This window comes from Ascaphus truei, chromosome 2, assembly GCF_040206685.1.
Source record: "Ascaphus truei isolate aAscTru1 chromosome 2, aAscTru1.hap1, whole genome shotgun sequence".
Lineage (NCBI taxonomy): Eukaryota > Metazoa > Chordata > Amphibia > Anura > Ascaphidae > Ascaphus > Ascaphus truei.
Genome location: NC_134484.1, coordinates 346661081 through 346681194, shown reverse-complemented (window position 1 = coordinate 346681194; position 20114 = coordinate 346661081). Strand labels below are relative to the sequence as shown.

General features: G+C 43.8%; 1 protein-coding gene across 3 annotated transcripts in view; it reads right to left on the bottom strand.

The window, feature by feature from the left end:
- The window catches only part of PALS2 (protein associated with LIN7 2, MAGUK p55 family member), a 208588-nt gene that overhangs the window by 132477 nt on the left and 55997 nt on the right, over positions 1 to 20114 (bottom strand). Inside the window, exon 3 of one of the 3 annotated variants that reach the window (XM_075586787.1) lies at positions 13511 to 13615. The exons of the other annotated variants lie outside the window; for them this stretch is intronic. The gene's annotated coding sequence lies outside the window, so the exon portion shown is untranslated. The remainder of the gene's footprint in view (positions 1 to 13510; positions 13616 to 20114) is intronic. 3 annotated transcript variants of the gene reach the window in all.

Sequence of the window (20114 nt, the reverse complement as noted above, 5' to 3'; positions counted from 1 at the left end):
AAGATCTTGTTTGGCTTTGCAGTTACTGCATGACTTTGGCCCTATTGCTAAGCCTGCTGTCTACAAGCACTCCTAAATCCTTCTCCATCAAGGACTCCCCCAATTTATCCCCATTTAATTGGTAAGACGCCTGCTTATTTTTGTTTCCCAAATGCATAACCTTACATTTATCTGTATCAAACCTCATCTGCCATTTACCTGGCCAAATTTCCAGTCTAACCAAGTCCTTCTGGAGAGAAATTATATCCTGTTAAGAACTGTGGTGCTGCAGATGCCTGCAACACATGCAATAGATTGGTAGCCCCTCCGACATTGGAGGGGTCACTTTGCTGCCAAATGGTACTGTAAAATTCATAATACATTATGTTATAAAAGTGTGCTATTTGGATACGGAGTTTGGGAGTTTATGGAGGAAATAGTGACTGCCGCAGATAGTCACCAAATATCACCAAACGTGCACCTGCAAAATTCTTCAGTAAAGTACAGCCAGCATGCATATGAACACAAATATCATGCTATTTCAGCTGTATGTGTATAAAATCTAACTGAAGGGACCTTTAGAGTCCTGAAAATGTGTACTCGTTAACCACAAGTTAGCTATTAAAAAAGATATCACTTCTACCATACTTTTCTTTGTCTATCGTGCAAATATAATTAATTCATAGTGAATTTGTCGATAAAAATCGGCAAAAATATCACGGTAATATTTTTCCTAACGCCAAATATTGACACCTTAATGACCGTTCGTGATTCTACGTTTTAGTTTAAATGTTGTGTAATGAAGGAGGTATTATCATTAAAAAGTGCAGTTCAAACCAAGACCAAATAGCTGTGATGTGATTCATAAGGCCTCGGCCATGTTAACCGCTTGCTGGCGGAAGCGTGCTGAGGCGCGCTCCCGCTCAGCACTGAGCAATTAGAGCGGCTTTAGTAGAGGCTCATCTGCACTTCCGCGCGCTTGCGGAAGCGCAAGTCTTAGGGGAATTTAAAATGCCCCCGCTTGCCGGCGCGACAGGCCGGTCACGTGAGCGGTTCGCCCAATGAGGGCGAACCAGCTCCGTGACGTCACTGGCCCGCCCCCGGCCACTGACGCGCCCGCCCCGCCCCTTGACGGCGCGTGCGGTAAGCAACCACAAGGCCCGGGAAAGCACCCGCTTTCCCTGAGCCTCAGCGCGCCTCAGCGAGCAAGCAGGGAGCATGGACTCAGCCTGTGTGTGGTGATTGGAACCTATACTAATGTATACTTTAACTTGTTGCCAGGGTAACTTGTTGCTTTGGTTACAATGTTCATCTAATCTGTTTTGAAACACTTCATTTGGATCCTGAAATATACAGGCAAATTGTTTTGTTTTTCTTTAGTTAAACTGCTAAAAACGATAGAACAATAAGCAGGATTCCCCTTTCATTACATTACAATTTGGAGGCGGGCAGTCACTCATTTTTGCACATCACCCGGCAACAAAAAAATGCTTCATAAAAAAGTTGGGGAACCCAATTCAGAACATCATAATAGGTGTACTGTGTTCAACAATACTGTTAAATGAGACTGGTCATTGTGCATGCAAAAGTCTTTATCAAGACTGTGTACCACAAGTCCAGCCACAACACAAAATATCAGGGGGGTTCTCTGTTTAACCAGGTTTCATTTTTACCTGCATTAACCTTTACCTTATAAGTCAGTCTTTCGTGTTGGCATTTTTAATTCTGTAAATCGTTTTAACAATGTATGAATCTTGCCGGTACATAGGATTTGGTATATGGTGTGAAATCACTTTTTTATGGCTAATTATTTTGCTTGTGAGGGAACAGTGTTTTTACTTACATTTTTTAAAATTGAATCAGTGCCACCAATGTTTTATTATATCATTAAAAAAAACACCCTCAGACTTTTAACCTTAAAAACATTTATTTTCTTCTTGGCGATACTGCATATTTAATAGAACAGGTTATGAGAAAGGAGGTTAAAGGGACCTCTAAAGATACTAAACAAATTTAAAACAAAGCTCTGATAGCTAAGGCTTGAAACGCGTAGGTGTGGGCCTCCTGTCTGTGTATGTTTTTTCATGATCCAATAAATTAGTTTAAAAAAATTCACTATGGGAACGCTCTCGTTTTGATCTTCATTTACCCTGCATGGAAGTAGTGCTGTGTCTTTTTACCTGTTTTTCACCTTGATGAAAGACTGAAGCATCACCCTAGAACGTGGGATCTTTGCCCAAGGATGCTGCATTACATGTGAGTCCTTGAGGTATATCTCATATACCCAGGGTGGGCAACCCTGTCGCCATTCGCCACTTGTGGCGAATTGGCAGTGAAACTCTGGCGAACAGGGCCGCCAGGACAGCGGTGTGACGCGCGCGCTCCCTACCCTCCGAGTCCGCTCCAGCAGCAGAAGTTGAAGCGCTCCCCTCCCCCCGCCCCCACTTCTTCCATCGCAAAGGGACTGGGGGAGATCAAGGGTGCTGAGGGAGATCAAGGGTGCTGGGGGGAAATGCTGGGGGAAGATCAAGGGTGCAGGGGGGAGATCAAGGGTGCTGAGGGAGATCAAGGGTGCTGGGGGGAAATGCTGGGGGAAGATCAAGGGTGCTGGGGGAGATCACTGGTGCAGGGGGGAGATCAAGGGTGCTGGGGGGAGATCAAGGTTGCTGAGGGAGATTCTGGGGGAGATCAAGGGTGCTGGGGGGAGATTCTGGGGGAGATCAAGGGTGCTGGGGGGAGATTCTGGGGGAGATCAAGGGTGCTGGGGGGAGATTCTAGGGGGAGATCGGGGGAGATCAAGGGTGCTGGGGGAGATCAAGGGAGATCAAGGGTGCTGGGGGAGATCAAAGGTGCTGGGGGGAGATCAAGGGTTCTGAGGGGAGATCAAGGGTGCTGGAGGAGATGAGGGGGGTTAAATGAGATGGTGATGAGGGGGGGTTAATTGAGATGGTGATGAGGGGGTTAAATGAGATGGTGATGAGGGGGGGTTAATTGAGATGGTGATGAGGGGGGTTAAATGAGATGGTGATGAGGGGGGGGGGTTAATTGAGATGGTGATGAGGGGGTTAAATGAGATGGTGATGAGGGGGGTTAATTGAGATGGTGATGAGGGGGGTTAAATGAGATGGTAATGAGAGGGGGTTAAATGAGATAGTAATGAGGGGGGGTTAAATGAGATGGTGATGATGAGGGGGGTGAGGAGGAGATGATGATGAGAAGGGTAGTGGTGGTGGCGTGAGAGGAGGATGAAGAGGGGGCTGAGAGGATGAGGGGGTTGCGGTCAGAGGGCCGTTCTATAGTGCGTGTGCTTGCTATGCCGTACGCGCGCGCTGCAGTTTTAGTTGGCTGTGGTTAGTCAGCTTTTCTATAATGGTGCTGCGCGCAAGGCAGTGAGTGTGGAACCGGCCGACAGGGGGGAAGATGAGGAAAATAAAGATTTCGCGCCACTACCGCCGCTGAAATGTATGTATATGTGTGTATGTATGTACGTATGTACAATGTTAATAATTTATTAAAGTATTTCTTTATTTATTTCAAACGTATTTATAACACAAACACATACACATACATATACACACACATACACACACATACACACACATACACACACATACACACAGTACCTCACTCGCTCACAGCATACACACAAAAAGCATGCGTCACGTGCACGCGCTTTCGCATGGACGCACACACTATAGAACGGCCCTGAGAATTTATAAACTTGTTCAAAGTGTGTTTAAAATTTTCACATGCGCAACATAATACCTCAATTTTTACATGGTGTGGCTATTTTCACTTTGAAAAATACGTTGCCCACCTCTGTCATATATCATTCAAGATATATCATATCGATTTACAATTGTCTGGACACTTTATTGTGTGAACTCCTTACTACAGTGCAAAGTGGGATATTTCCAGTTTGATTCGTTTATATGTGGGGTTTGATCCATTATCTTGTCAATACCTTGATACCGGAGGGGTACTCCATTTAAGGATCTTTACAAATCACCCATGCTGATAACAGCTACTTGCTTATGTGTTTTGAGCAATACACAATGTGTTTTTTGGGATATGTACTAAGTAACTTAGTAGTGTAATAATAGGCACAATAGCTGAGAAAGATCCTGTGCGTGTAGACGGCGATCTTAAAGCCAGATCAATGCCAACACTGACACTTAGTAGTGTAAGGCTACGGCCCCAGTGCCTGCGCTGCACGTCGCCTGCAAGGCTGGTGGCGCGTGTAGCCGAGTCCCCCGGTCTGCAGTGAGCTGCAGGGGGAAAGAGAGGGGGGGGAGGGGGCATGACGGGGGCGCGGCCGTGACGTCACCCGGTAGGTTCGCCCTCATTGGCTGAATCGCCGTGGTGCGTGGCGTAGCGCTCCGTCGCGACTCCTGATCTCAATTTTCTTGAGAGCAGGAGTTTGTCGACGCAGCGCGGCGGCCCCCCCTCACAGCGGGCCGGCCCCATTGTGGGGCGGCTCTTCTCCCTGCAGCGTCCGCCACAGCGGGCGCTGCAGTAGGCAGCGGGGACCTGGCCTTATAGTGGTAGCTGAGGACCCAGTGCGTGTGAACAGCGATCTTTCAACCAGATCAATGTAAACACTGATTGCACGTGGGTGGTGCTGAGGAATCAAGGCTAAGAGGCTGCTATACGGTAACCCCGTTGTAAGAAGAGAGACCACATCTATATAGCTTAGTAGTAATATAATCAGCACAGTAGTTGAGGAGGACCACAAGGTCTAATTGACACACAGTTCGTAGCTCCAAAAATGTTGGTACTTCACTCGTAGTGGTAGGAAAAGGGCACCAGTTGGAGTGAATGAACTCTAGTACTCATAAATATATACAGGCATACCTCGAATTAACATACGCAATGGGACCGGAGCATGTATGTAAAGCGAAAATGTACTTAAAGTGAAGCACTACCTTTTTCCCACTTATAGATGTATGTACTGTACTGCAATCGTCATATACGTGATTAACTGATGTAAATAACGCATTTGTAACAGGCTCTATAGTCTCCCCACTTGCACTCAGCTTCGGTACAGGTAGGGAGCTGGTATTGCTGTTCAGGACGTGCTAACAGGCGCATGCGCGAACTGCCATTTGCCTATTGGGCGATATGTCCTTACTCGCGAGTGTACTTAAAGTGAGTGTCCTTAAAGCGGGGTATGCCTGTATAGCATATCAGTTGATACAATAGAACACTTGCGGCAAGCTGATCACTTCCCCTGGTCAATGAACCAGGGAGCTCTACACATGTATAATTGCATACTACATAGATCTAAGAGGGAATAAAGCCCTCAGTAATTAAGTGCTTTGGTTTCAACGTAGGGTTAGAAATAAGAGCCCAAGAATAAAATATGCGATTAGCAACGTGACCGGGGGGGTGGCCTCGGGTGAATCCAAAAATAGATAAAATGTATGCCCTGTAACAATACAGGAATGCAGTTGGTGCTACAAAAATATATCCCCCTATCCCCTGTGGGAGCTCTTTGTGACCATTAGGTCACTGCATGGAGCAATGTACTGTATGATGCAGGCGCAGGACTCCGCAGCTTCTCGCCGTGCGAGTCAATGAGGTGTGAATACTCTGCCCTGGGCGTGCACATGTGCCAGGGTGCCAACACGCACGTTTCGTCTGAAAATGCTTTGTCAAGGCAAAGTACTACTACGAGTGATACAATGTCACTTCTGGAGCCACAGGCTTCGTGTTAAGTGGATCTAGTTGTGAGGATCCGCCATCCTGGCAGCTGGAGACAGTCTCCACCTGGAAACACCTGCCACCACGGACACCCAGGATGCGCATTCTCACGGCCCCGTTACGCACGCACGGATCTTGCGTGGCCTGTCTGCCCGCCCGCGGGCTCCACATCCGCCCCTCGCTCCGGCGCGTGGCGAGTGCGCTCATCCAGCCTCCCCTCTGACGCACGCCCCAGCCTCTGACGGACAGGACCAGCGTGGGAGTGACTTGTGCACCGGACTCCGCCCCCTGACCTCAGTGACACGCACGATCGGCGCGCGCTCGGTCCCGCCTCCGTTCCTGATCAGGCTGCATCATAGGGTACACCTGTGTGCACCAGCAGCCTATAGGATTCGGTTTCCTAGTTCCGCCCCGGCTCTTCATTGGAGGATCTCCCTATATATACACCCTCTTGCTCCAGACGCTCATTGCTGAGCATAGTCTTGTGTTACGCCGTGCCTTGCCACATCCTGTTCCTGCATTGCCTTGCCTTGTTTGCCGTGCCTGCCGCTGCCTGACCCTGCTACGTACCATGGACTCCGCACCTCTCTACTCCTGATCCGGATAATTACCTACCTTCCTCCAGTCCCCAATCCTGAACCTGACTACGTACCCCGACGATCCGATACTCTCCAATCCTGAACTTGGCTATGTACCCAGATGATTCGCTACTCTCCAATCCTGATCCGGCAAGTACCCTCTACTACTCTCACGTCTATACTCCTGACCTGGCTTGCATGACCAAACTACATTCTAGGCGCGCCCACGTGGCTGTGGGTTGGCGTTACTCAATTCCCTACTTCAGCACTGTGGTCGCGCTTTGTTTGTGGTGACCTACGCGTTACACTAGTGCTTCTTACCTATTACTGTGCCTTTTGTATTACATAGAGTTACTTAAGACAAAGAAAAGGTAGCGCTAATCTAAAGGAAGACCCGCAGCCTTTGATATAACTCTGACCCCCCGGGTCAGATATAGAACAGGAAAAAAACGTTATATCTATGGCGCTGGGTCACAGGCATAAAGAAATTAGTAAAAAAGTGTTATACAACCAGTGAATGGATGTGCTCCGCTGGAACTCTTCCAATGAAGGCAGTGAATCATGTAAGAAAAACAAAAACAGACATAGTGTAATACAGTAACTATACAAAACACTTAACACTAAACAGACATCAGCTGAGACAAGGACTGTAATAAAAAGTATCACATTTAATAAAACAACATTAAAAAGATGGGTCACGTCTGCATCGAAGCCACAGAAGAAATGCCCGCTTACCAGACATTCATTAAATGCTTGCAGTGGATATATTGGAGAGTATCCCCTCTCTTACAGGCCACACCACGTGTTCTGGCGTCCGACCGGAGCTCCAGGGGAAAACCCTTTCCTGCTTGTGCTGCCGTGGGTCTCTGCACCTCAGGTATGCCGGCTGGTGTGTGCTGGAGAATCTGCAGTCACATGTGCTGCTTGGTGGCAGGATACGTGCCGGTATCTGCAGCCCAGCATCCTATTACGTGGTGTGGCCTGTAAGAGAGGGGATACTCTCCAATATATCCACTGCAAGCATTTAATGAATGTCTGGTAAGCGGGCATTTCTTCTGTGGCTTCGATGCAGACGTGACCCATCTTTTTAATGTTGTTTTATTAAATGTGATACTTTTTATTACAGTCCTTGTCTCAGCTGATGTCTGTTTAGTGTTAAGTGTTTTGTATAGTTACTGTATTACACTATGTCTGTTTTTGTTTTTCTTACATGATTCACTGCCTTCATTGGAAGAGTTCCAGCGGAGCACATCCATTCACTGGTTGTATAACACTTTTTTACTAATTTCTTTATGCCTGTGACCCAGCGCCATAGATAGAGTTACTTAAACTGCGGTCTCCTTTGATCATATCTGGAGTTCCCCTCACATCAACTACTACGTCTCAAATCCTTGGCACCCCACACGTACATCTAGGGTATATATTGATCTGACGTCAAGATCGCTGTACACTCATACCTGTGATTCCTCTCTACCTATTAGCTCTGGTGTTGATATAGTCAATAGTTTAATGGGTTCTCTGCCAACAGCACCAGTGCTCAGAAGACTACTACCTGACCACACACTCAGTCCTTGGCTACCTTCACCCTGTGGGCAACAAATTTACTCCCCCCATCCCCTCATCTCCTATATACACACATCTATTCCCTAAGGGTTGTATCAGGGGTAGTGGTATCACAGAGAAGACTAACAATGATATTTGGGACTCAGGCTACATTTTGAAAGCTTCCAATGACTGAGCTCCAGATCAGAACCAACGCTAACACCACCCTAGCTCTTGTTACTAGTTTTAAATACTTGGGCATATGGTTTGACTCCCATTTAACATTTGGGATGCACATCGATACCCTGACATCCAAAACCTATGCCAAACTAGGTGTACTTTACAGGAACAAATCCTCCCGAAGGCCGCGGTTATAGTGCGGGCGATGCGATGGGTGACGTCACCCGTCGCCGCTAGCGAAAGTTGTAATTCGCTTTGCAGCGACGTCGCGGGCGACCAGGTCATTGATTGGTTCAGTAGCTGTTACGTGGCGACAGCCTCTGAAAAATCAAATTTGACCGGCTTCCAAATTTCGCGTCGCTGCCGTCGCGCTTACTATAAGTGCACGCGACGGCGGCAATACATTAGTTTTCGGTCGCCGTGCGTCACTAGCACTATAAGCGCAGCCTTAGTGCCTTCGCGACGGTGCTCCGAATCAAATACATTGACTCCGTTGCAAGCACTTCTAGTAAGGGCAACGGAGCGATGTCGTGACCCAAAATTTTGAAGCCGGGTCTATTTGATTTTTTTAGAGACAGTCGCCACATGTCACTGTCTCTAAACCAATCAGAGACCGCGGCCCGCCCCCTTTCAGGATGTCGCTAGTGACAGTCGCTGAAAATCAAATAACTTTCGCTGGTGGCGACGTCATCGGTCGCGTCTCCAGCACTATAAGCGCAGCCTAAATCTGCTGGTCAGAAAGCGTATTGCACAGCAGATGCTAATGCCAATTATCAACTATGGGGACATAATATACACTGGCGACACACTTTATTCGAGCTTGGCTAGTCCCACGAATTCGGGTATACCCGGGTGTATTGAGGTTTGTGACTGTTTTCTGCCCGAGTGCATTGAGTTATTTTCCAAGCAGGGATTGAAGCATTTTATTCCCGCTGGCTGCAATACTGCACAGTATATATATATAAACTGCATTACAATTCATGAATTTATGCCATCTGGTAGACACGCGAAGCATTGCAGCCTATTAAATCCTAATCATTATCATTTAACAGATCAGCCGCCCATCAGCCAGGCATGAACCCAGGCTGGGAAGGCAAATGCAACGGGGCTTGTCAGAGGTTAGGAGCGGCACATTCCAGGTATCTGCCAGGTACATACCGGGTATTTGCTCGAATAAAGTGTGTCGGTGCAGTACAGCTCATCACCCCAAACCCACCTTGGCAAACTTGATACCCTCTACAATTAAATATGCCATTTTGTTCTCCAATGAAACTACAACACACATCATAGCGAAATGCTCAAAGACTAGATATCACTTGAGTCTAGGCGCAAAGTTTATCTTTCCTTTCTTGCCTCCAAATACTTTCTGAGCAAACTACCCGTCTATCTGAACAAGCTCATCACCCCTACCACATGCAGCACTTATCATCTGAGATCTGACTCCAAAAGTGCTTTCAAAACTAAAGCGGTCTCACATTTTAATCTAGTCTAACTGTTACATATGCCTATAATATATAATATCTCCAACTGTGAATGCAATGTCTTGTATATAAAGTATAGCCTGTTCACTTATGTAACTATGTATTTGTAACCATGTATTATTTGTCATCTTAACTCTATGCCCAGGGCATACTTGAAAACAAGAGGTAACTCTCAATGTATTACTTCCTGGTAAAACATTTTATAAATAAATAAATATACTATTATATCCTATCCCTTTCATTTATAGATACAGAGTTTCCACTGTGTTTCTCCTCTCGGGATATCCTGGGCGTCTTTGTATGTTATTTTAATGCTCTTTATTTTATTACCTACGTTCCAATAAATATTATTTTCAATATTATCACCAATCATCCAGAGGGGTGGCAGAGTGCCGCACATTGGGTTTCTGTTTCTTGTTAAATATCTTTAACGTACAGCAAATAAAAATATCCCTTATGAGTACATTCACATGTCCCAGACAGATCTGCAACCCTGTTCTCACCACTATCTCTTAGAATACAGTGCTTCCACTGCAGCCAGGGATTCTGGGAAATGACATATATAGAACTGTTTATGTTAAATATAAGAAGTTGAAAGTGTCACCTCACCATTTCAATACAAGTCCATTTTAACTTATAATAATGCACGCTCATCTTAAGAAAATGTTGCTAAAATGTATTGCCCTTAAGTATCAACTTTAAGGCTGCACTTATAGTTCTGTCGCCGGCGACAGCAACGTGATGGCGACGTCACGAAAAATCTAATTGACTTGACTTCCAGCGATCGCGACCAAGCTGTCGCGCCTTCGCGTCGCTTCTTCTATAAGCGCAAAGTCGCGTCGCCAGCACTATAAGCACAGCCTAACTGTTTGCAATAACACACCTAGTTTCCTGGGGCACCTGCATGTTTTTCTGGCAACGCTACTACAGTGAGCGACAGCTGGAGAACAGACAGAAGGCCAGTGCTGCTCCTCCCCCTACTGTTGATCACAAAGCAGATGTCAGATGGGAAGTCCTGAATCTGTAGCTGTCCAGCCAGTGCCAAGGGCAGCAGCATAGAAGTGTTATAAATAAAAAAATATTTATAGAAGGAGGGGGAAAAGGGAGGAATGGTATGGGGGCAACAAAGATTGAAAAGAAAAACAGCAGAACAGATGTTAGGTGGATCAACTACATTTTACCAAAGGCTACGTACTACACATTTGTTTACATGCAAAAATGTTATCAAATCAAAATGTTTCAATGTAAATGACCTGATTCAAAAATAAAAAGAATACTATTATGTATTCTAAAAGCATTGAATTAAAATACATTATCCTTATAGGTACGGAATTTCAAATCCGATCAAAAGATTAAGCATGTCAATCACCTGCTGGTTTTACAACTCCCTCTCAAGTCCATCCTTTCTAAAACGTTATTATATTATGCATATTTGTAGAAGTATAGTACTACAATCAAGATAAATGTTTAAACAAACAGAATTTAAACATCCTACAACAGTGAATAACCCCTTGTTTAAACCACCTCCTGGAGACGATTACATATGAAATTGTGACAGAATTTAGCTTTAACCTGCAGACCAAGCAATATTCTACATGTGTTTTTTTTGTTTGTTTCTTTTAAGAAATCAATTTTGTACTATAAAAAATGCTACAAGTATTTTCCCAAACAGCTATGAATTCAATTTGTAATGTATTATAATGGAACAAGCATGTTATGTTTCTATAGCAACCATTTACAAAGTCACATCCCCTTCTTCTTCTGAAACAGGCTCTGGCACACCCCTTTTTAAGCCCTGCCCTCTCTCTGGAAGTGCACCAATTGTATCTAGTGACTGGCTGGTCACATGATCTTCCCCACAGAACTTTGCATCTTTGTTCCTCTTGTGCTGCACTGACAGCTATTTAGTGAACCCCCGAGCCGAATCTTCGCCGATTGATCACAGGAGAACCGATCTATCGGTAATTTAGTTAATTACTTATCACTGTGTGAATTGTATTTCTGCACATATTAAAGGGGGGGGATTTAAATGCCAACTTGGACTGCTGCATTAAGACGATTAAGGTTTCAGATATACACCACATTCTAAGAAAGATTGTGCACTGCACAGTATGTCTGCATTGAAAAAAAGTACAAGTACACAGTTTAACATGTGAATTACAAGAGGTACTCCGTCGATAGTTATTTCGATTTTGCAGAAATTGATGCATGAAAGATCATTTCTAAAAATTAGAATGACATTAAATTCAGTGGTAAAATGGAGATATTTACTCAACAGAATACATACTGTATGGATAAACAAACTTGAAAAAGTGCCAATTGTTCTAGTGCATCTGCCATATAAGAGGATCTTGGAAGGGTTCAGCCTAATCCTTACACGGAAGACAGTTACAAATCCATCTCGAGCAATTTATCACATAATCCGCATAAAGAAAATCATAAGGGTTTATTATTTCCACTTCTAAAAGCGATTTGCTCTGGCTTGATTTGCAGAATCTATTTGGTAAAAGCCATGTTATCTGTGCTAAAATAAATAAATCCTGTTTGCGTATATAAAATATACAAGACATTAATACAATATAAAATGCCAATAGTGTCACTGGACCACCCAACTGGGTTCCCAGTACTCAATGGTAAAAATAAAGATCTAGACAATAGGGATAAGCCAAAAAGATCTGTATTAATTAATAGAATCACCACAGGGTACATGGGGAGGGAAAAAGGGGAATGGGAAGAAAAATACAAGAAAAATAAGTGTCATGCATAACAAGGAGGGCAACATTTTGGGGTGTTAGACCCTTCTTCTGGCCCATTCCCACAGACATGGACGGTCTATGGTACTTCCCTTATAACCCTCCACACACTACTCCCTATACAAATAATAATGTATAATACACAAATGTTTAGTGTCATGTCTGGTTAGTGTGATAGCACAGAGACCAAATATAAGTGTATGCAAAAGAAGACAGAGTAATTCTGACATACACTGAAAAATGCAACCTCAAACCCAGTTTGGGTCCTGTGAGATAGGATTTCAACACCCTGTAAAGTATAAGCTTAGGCAGCAAAAACATATTAACCTATCTAGAAAAGGGTCCCTCCGTTGTTCCCGTTGTACCAACTTCATCATTTGTTATATCTATTGATTCCTTTCAGACAATAATGTCACTGTTTACTATTTTATCAATTTCAAGGGCCATCTAGTGGCTACGCAAGTAATAAAATCTTAGTTAAGCAAAGAAAAGTTTAAACACTGAAACATGTAACTGCACTTGAATGCAAAATCCCTTCACCAGCTTGCGACATCTACAAATTGTAGAGATTGTTCCACAAAAGTAGTGTGGCCCACACAGACCAGCATGTTTGAGTACAGCGATTGCCCCTACTTTGGGTTCAGTAAAATGAAATGTGATGCAAAATGCTTCTTCACATCAAAGCTAGTTACTGTACTTGGGCATTAAGAACTTAATTCACTAGAGGTCGATAAATAAAGGGGCAAAAATGGTGACATACAGTAAGTATTTAAATGCCAGTTATATTTATCGACCCATTCAGCAGCATTATGCAAGTGTTATTTTTGACAAAAGGAAAGTCCTCCAGCGCATGTACACAGTCCATAAACCCAACCAGGTGTATATGGGGAGAGAATAGACACAAATAAAAGAGGTACACCTCAACCCCCTTATAAACGCTGTGTTTGGGGTCCGAAGAATCACACCGCGCTATAAGCGGATCGCGTTAGAAATAATGTACAATTGTATGCATTATACAATAAAGCATTTAAGACAACAATAATCGTGTTGTAAAGTATTCATAAATACGAACATTGGGAGCCACGCTTGAATCGCGTTATAAGCAGATTCGCATTGTAACGGATCGCATTTTAACGGGGTTGAGCTGTATTGGTAAACTGGCAATTAGGTACTAATAACCACTCTTAAGGGGGTGGCACAGGCTCAGATGTACTAAGTATACACCACACTATTTATTAAAATTGTTTGCAGATGCTCACATGAATCTTCATGGGAAATAATAACATGCACTTACATATGTTGGTTGCACAGGGGATCGGGTGTATACTTTAGCAGCAACCAGTGGAAGTGATATGATGGTCACACTGGAGATGGGGTGTACACTTCCACAGCAAAAATGCTTAAAGAAGGTAGAAGGGGAAAAAAAATTGGGTTATGATCAATACTGTACTGTGAAAGTCGATATTCTATACATCTCCCCAAGTCTCTGCGTCACTTGCTAGGTCTGGGTCGGTCATCAATATGTGCCAGTTTTTTTGAATGGCTGTCTGTATGAAGACCAGTTCCTATCGAAGGTAGCAATGAACCTGATAGTTTTGTCCAAATTGGTTCTGTCCTCCACTTTGGGTACCAGGAGTGAGGTACGTGATTACACCTTAGTGATGGTCATACCTCTTCTTATTACAGTGTTACTGTACCCATGCTCCTGAAAGCGTGATCTAAAGCCTTAGAGGATAAGAGAGATTTGACAGCGGGTTCGGACTGAGGGGCGGCTTTCTCTGCTCTCCATTTTCTGGCAGTGAGGCTGAGAATGTTCAAGGAGCAGCAGTTAGTGGAAGTATCTGTCAGCGAGGAAGTGTCTGTCACACACACAGAATAACCCCCCAATCCCCCGGCTCAACAAAATGCCAAAGTTCTGGCCCCTAAGAATTGTGCCAGGTTCCTAAATTAAGATTTTTGTCCTCCCCAGAATTACCTTTCTGGTTCCCTATAAATTTCTTCATAACTACCGACTTACTCATTTGTACCTCTTATTTGCCTTTTTAACCTCTTACTGCATTACTTGAGGATGTCTCAAGCTACTCAAGGTGGTCTTTGTACTAACCAAATTGACCCTTATGTGTCAAAAACCTTTTCCACTCATTGCGCAGTAGATTTAGGACTCCTTTTCATGATTGTTCACAATGCACAGTACATAATACACGTTTCATGGTAACTGTCCATATGCCTAGGCAGCGCCAGTGACTAGCATCAGCTCCTTACCCCGCATGCTACAGTGGCGGCCGCCTTTATCCTAATGCGGCCGTAGCGGCGCAACTCTGATAACCGCGGGCAGATGCAGTATATTTTATTTTTTTCCGGAATATCTTCCGGTATTTTAGCGCTCGTAATATTAGCATATTCTTAGCGCTGTCTGCAATACTACAATACGTCTAAAAACTCATGTGGGCGTGCGCGAGCTGTTGTCTTCAAAGTCTAATACTGTAGCAGTTCAACCTACGTCAGTGCGTGCGTGTGCGCGCGTAGTAATTGTAAATTTGCATATTTATACATGCATGTACAGTATGTCTCATTTGAACATTGTTGAAACGCATAGGCGTGTACTGTAACAGTATCACATTTCGGCGTATATAGCACTCTTCCCTCGCTCACCCCCGCACACACACACAGGATAATGTACTGCACTGCAGTATTTCAACTTCTTATCTACAGTACACCTCTCCCACGCCATTCCTTCGAACGGATGGCTTTCTGGTTTCAATCACATTCCTGTCATCACATTCCTGCGTGTACATGTATAACATTCCGTTTTCATTTACTGTATTCTTCTGTGTTGATTATTAATGCTCATTGGGGGAAAAAAAGTTCAAGAGTGACCAAAAAAATTTTTTTTTAATTTTCCGATTGTTGGCTTTGAGTCTCCTCTCTGCGCCTGCGTGTAATCCTCTTTGGGAAGGGAGCTGTAGTTGATTATTACTGCGCATGAGTGAATTGCTTGCGAAGTGCAAGAGTGACCCAACATTTTTTTATTTTTTTTTCTCGTCATTTTTTATTATTATTTTCTCAACATGAATGAACATGTTCCTGCCTCAACCATCTTGACATTACGATATTCAATCTGTGCTGTAGCTTTTGACTGCGACACTGTGCGTTTGACTGCACAATTGATTTGTGTGATTTTTATGTATTTGGGGGTGTGGGGATCAATTTATTATGATGACCTGCCTGTTGAAAATATGTCATGTCTGAAATACGCTACAGCTAATCCTTCATGCAGCTGTACCCGGTACCCCCCTCCCCCATGCACACACACACAAGGCTCGCTCAAGGATTTGAACCTCTTATCGACACCTCTACAAAACCATTCATTAATTTTCCTATTGTTGGCTCTGAGTCACGTCTCTGTAATCCTCTTTGGGAAGGGAGCAAGCTGATGATTACTGCGCGTGACTCACCCATCCACCCCCCCCCCCCCCCAACCCTTTGAGGCTGTGTTTACGGTAAAGCATGTGATAATCCCTTCTCGAATTTGATATGTAAATCTGTTTTGCACAGCACTGTGAAATTGAGAGTTAAAAAGATCATAATCTGATTCATGTTTTTGATGCAGTAAATTACCAATTTTTGTCATTCTTTCTTTTTCTTTGGTGTAGGGGGGGGTCAATGATTATGATTATCATGAATGTAAAGAAATATTTATTTTATTAGGAACAAAAAATACAAATATACAAATAATCGTGAATAAAACAAAATGCAGTCTTTATTCAGTTCTTCTGTCAGTTGAAAATTGAGGGCCGGTGGATAATCATGAATAATGCACATTGATAATAATATTAATTAATAATATATAATAAATAATAATATACAATTTCCCGTCTTTATCTTCTTCCTCATTCTGTGTAGCTCATAGAGAGAGGGGAGGTTTTGTGTACATCATGACTGCACTTTAGATACACTTTACACACAGTTCACACAATGTACACATGATATCCCCCTCCCCCTTTCCATCCTTTTTTTTCTCTGAAAAGACAAGAAAAGAAACAATTAGTGCAGTTAGGTGCATCTTATGGCATTGTGTACAGTATAGCTACTCCATATTGGACTACAGTATGCAGTTAGTACCGTCAAACTAGTCTATACTGGAACTACTGTATACTGTGACTACTGTTAAATACTTTGTAACCAGATGGCTAGTGCTGCTCTCTCAGGAAAGAAAAAATCTGTGCCATACTTACCTGTATCATACTGTACTATACTGTACTGTACTTGGTGTGCCTGTACTTACCATACTACAGTACTATACCATACTACCTTCCTGATGCTTGCCCATTACGTGCGATCACAATGGGCAACACAGTCGCAATATGGTCAATATATTTATTGCATCGTTCCACGGCGAGTACATCGTTCCAAAAACTCAGTATGCCTTGCGCCAACTCATCCTTTTTGGAGGGTTTCACGACTTTTCGGATATGGTCCTTCAGCTGATGCCAGACCATTTCGATAGGATTGAAGTCTGGCGATCTGTCATTGGAGGGGGAAAAAAAGGACAATTAGTTAAAGAGATACACAGTAAAAACAGTGGGAAAAAATGAGACACGGTTACCGCACTTACTCCGCTTGCGTCTTCACCCAGTTGATACCGCGCTCACGAATATGCGCTGTTGACGCGGTGTGCTTCGGATCGTTGTCCTGGTAGAAACGGTGACCATCTGGAAACTCACGTGTGATGCATTCCACAATCTCAGGCACAATTTGCTCTTGGAAAAAAGCTTTATTCATGATTCCTATAACAAGAAAAGAAAAGTGCTCAAAAAACTGCACACTAGTACAGTACAGTGCATAAGGCAAAAGCGTGTGACTTATTTTACCTTCAAAGATGACAATGCATCCTGGTCCACGCCTAGAGATGGCACCCCACACATGCATCTTCACTGGGTGTTTTGGACGTGGCTTCATAGATATGCGACCTTTTTTGTGGAATGCAAAGGTGGCAAATCTCTCCAGCGATACAGTAGACTCGTCAGTGAAGATGCAATCCGGGAAAGTTTCTCCACTGTCAATCCATGCCTGGGCCTGGACCACTCTCTTGATCTTGTTAACGTCCCTTATCATAGGGTACGCTCTGTAATGACATGGAATAACTTTATAGGTACAGTACAGTTTCTTAAACAACACTTTTACCTCCTGTACTGTCCAGTACTAACCTCACACGTCCATATTTCCATCCAATTCTGCGTCTCATCTTCTTTATGCTGGTCTCGGATACAGTGAGATTGTGATTTTGCAGCAGAGTGTATTTGACCCTTAAGGCACTCTTCTCATCATTCTCTTCACTTATTTTGTCGACCAAAAGAGTTGTCTCCCTACAGTGTACAGAAAAACAACAATCCGGTAAGTTACAGTGCAGTAGGCCACAAGTACAGCACATCATTTACAGTAAATAATAATAGATGCAGCAATATAAACAATAAAAGATATATTATATTATATAGTAATATAAATAAACAGAAATAACCATCATGTTAGATAGATCTATACTATATAGTTAGATTTATATGCAGCAATATAAACAATAATACATAGATATACTATATTATATAGTAAAATAAATATACTTATGCGTTAGTTACTGTTGGTGTCCTCGTGCGTTGTTTCATCTTTCCGTGTGCATGATAGCACACGGTGGTTGATGGCACAACGAGGCCAGAAGCAGCTAACCAGCATTGGATATCTGCAATTCGTTGTCCGTTCGTGTACATCTCCTTAATTGTTATGCTGAGATCCTTTGAAATCTTTTTAACAGGCATTGCTGCGAGTAGAAAGAAATACAAGCACAAGAATGTATATTCAATGTTTAGTCGGTGTATTCAATGTGCAGTGAATACACAAAATGGATGGTGTATTTATACGTTAATGACTCACATTAGAGTACACCCACTTTTAACACCTGTACCTCGTCGCCATGCATAAAAGGTTACACAATTTGCATAGCCCACCACTCGATGATCTGTATCTGAACTTTCCCTTGCCCAGATACTGCATTGTGCCATCTGCTTCCATGGATCGACCCCGATTCTATGGACACAGGAATCCACTCGCCTCTGCCGTGCCTGTCATGCAGAAAAAGCAAAAGGCAGGAGCCATTTCCAAGCGAAGTCCAAAGCGAAAGGCTAAGGCTAATAAAGAAAACCTTCTGCTGACCCCAAAGGCTAAGGGTTTTAATACACGTAAGCCTTATTATGTCAAGAAGAAATTCGGTGATGTACACTCAAGGCAAAACAAATGGCAACCAACCCATCGAACCCGCAGGCCACTTCCTTGATTACGCTTCGACGACTCTGCCGCTGCTCTCCCGGAATTACACAGCCCATCTTCTCCACTACTCGTCCACGACGCTGCCGCTGCTCTCCCAGAAATCCACAGCCTATCTTCTCCACTACTTGTCCACGACACTGCCGCTGGTCTCCCAGAAATCCACAGGTCACTTTCTCCATCCCTCTTCGACGACGCTGCCGCTTCTCTCCAGGGAACCCCCATCTCATCCTCCATAGTACCCATCCACCCAGATGTCCACAGCACACCATGCACAAGATCCAGCTCGTTAGACCGCATGCTGAATGGGTTCAGTGTCGATATCCCCGGGAACTCTACTGTGCTGGTAAAGATAGATCTTCTTTTAGAGACCATGCTAAATATGGATCAACGAATGGAGAAGATGGATCAACGGATGGAGAAGATAGAGACTGACATAGCGGGGATACATAATTTGCTCGGAGTTCATGCCCCTGTATCTCCGACGTCGGAGCAGAAGGGTGGCATGGATGGGATGAATGGAACCTTCAACCTTCCATCACCAAGCGCACCCCCTCCACCAGAAGAATATGTGTACATGTATGCCGTTGACGAGGATGACATGACAACCCCGTCAAGACCACGGCAGGAGACAACACGGCGACCAAGACAGGAGGAAAGCATCCTCCCAGACAACCTACCCTCGCCCGCCGCCACAAGCACACCCGCTCCCAGAATCCAACCCACATACGCTTGCATCGATACGGTGCCCGACATCATCCTGCGCGAGCTGCCCAATCCACTCAGGGAGAAGTATAGGGTGATGAGTGCTGGTTTACCCCAGAAGTATGCCATGTTAATTTTAAAGCACCACGTGTCCTACTTGGTGTACTGCGGGTGGGCCAACAATGTAAACTACAAAGGAAATCGCGAAAAAAGGGCGCTTCCTGAAAATTTAAGAAGGACTATTGTGGAGGAATTGCGGCGCTATTTTTCAATTACAGATCCTGTAATGAAAATCGTGAGAGATGCCATTAATGGCATTTTGCGTCATACAAGGCATCGGCCCTGGAAGGACAATCTGGTGGGGATCGAATTTGCGTGACTGTTCAAATATTGTTTATTTTTTGACTTGTTGCTTGTTTTAACTTGTATTACTGTAATAAAGAAATGTTTTTACTTACACAAGACCTGCACAACTCCGGCCCTCGAGGACTGGAGTTGTGCAGGCCTGACTTACTGTAAATGTTTTGACTTTCTGTACTTTAATAAAGGAGATGTTGCGTGTTTTAAATTTTATTAATAAAGAAATGATTTTTACTTGCACTAGACCTGCACAACTCCAGTCCTCGAGGGCCGCAAACAGGCCCGGTTTTCAGGATATCTTGAAAACCAGGCCTGTTTGCGGCCCTCGAGGACTGGAGTTGTGCAGGCCTGACTTACTATACTGTACACCATCCTACTGTAACACCATACTGTTGTACTGTTTCTGTACTGTTTCTGTACATAAATGTTTTTTCTAGCAGTACACCATACACCTGTAAATGTTTTGAATTGCTGAACACTTTTTGCACTTACTCCACCAATAAAAGAAAATGTTGATT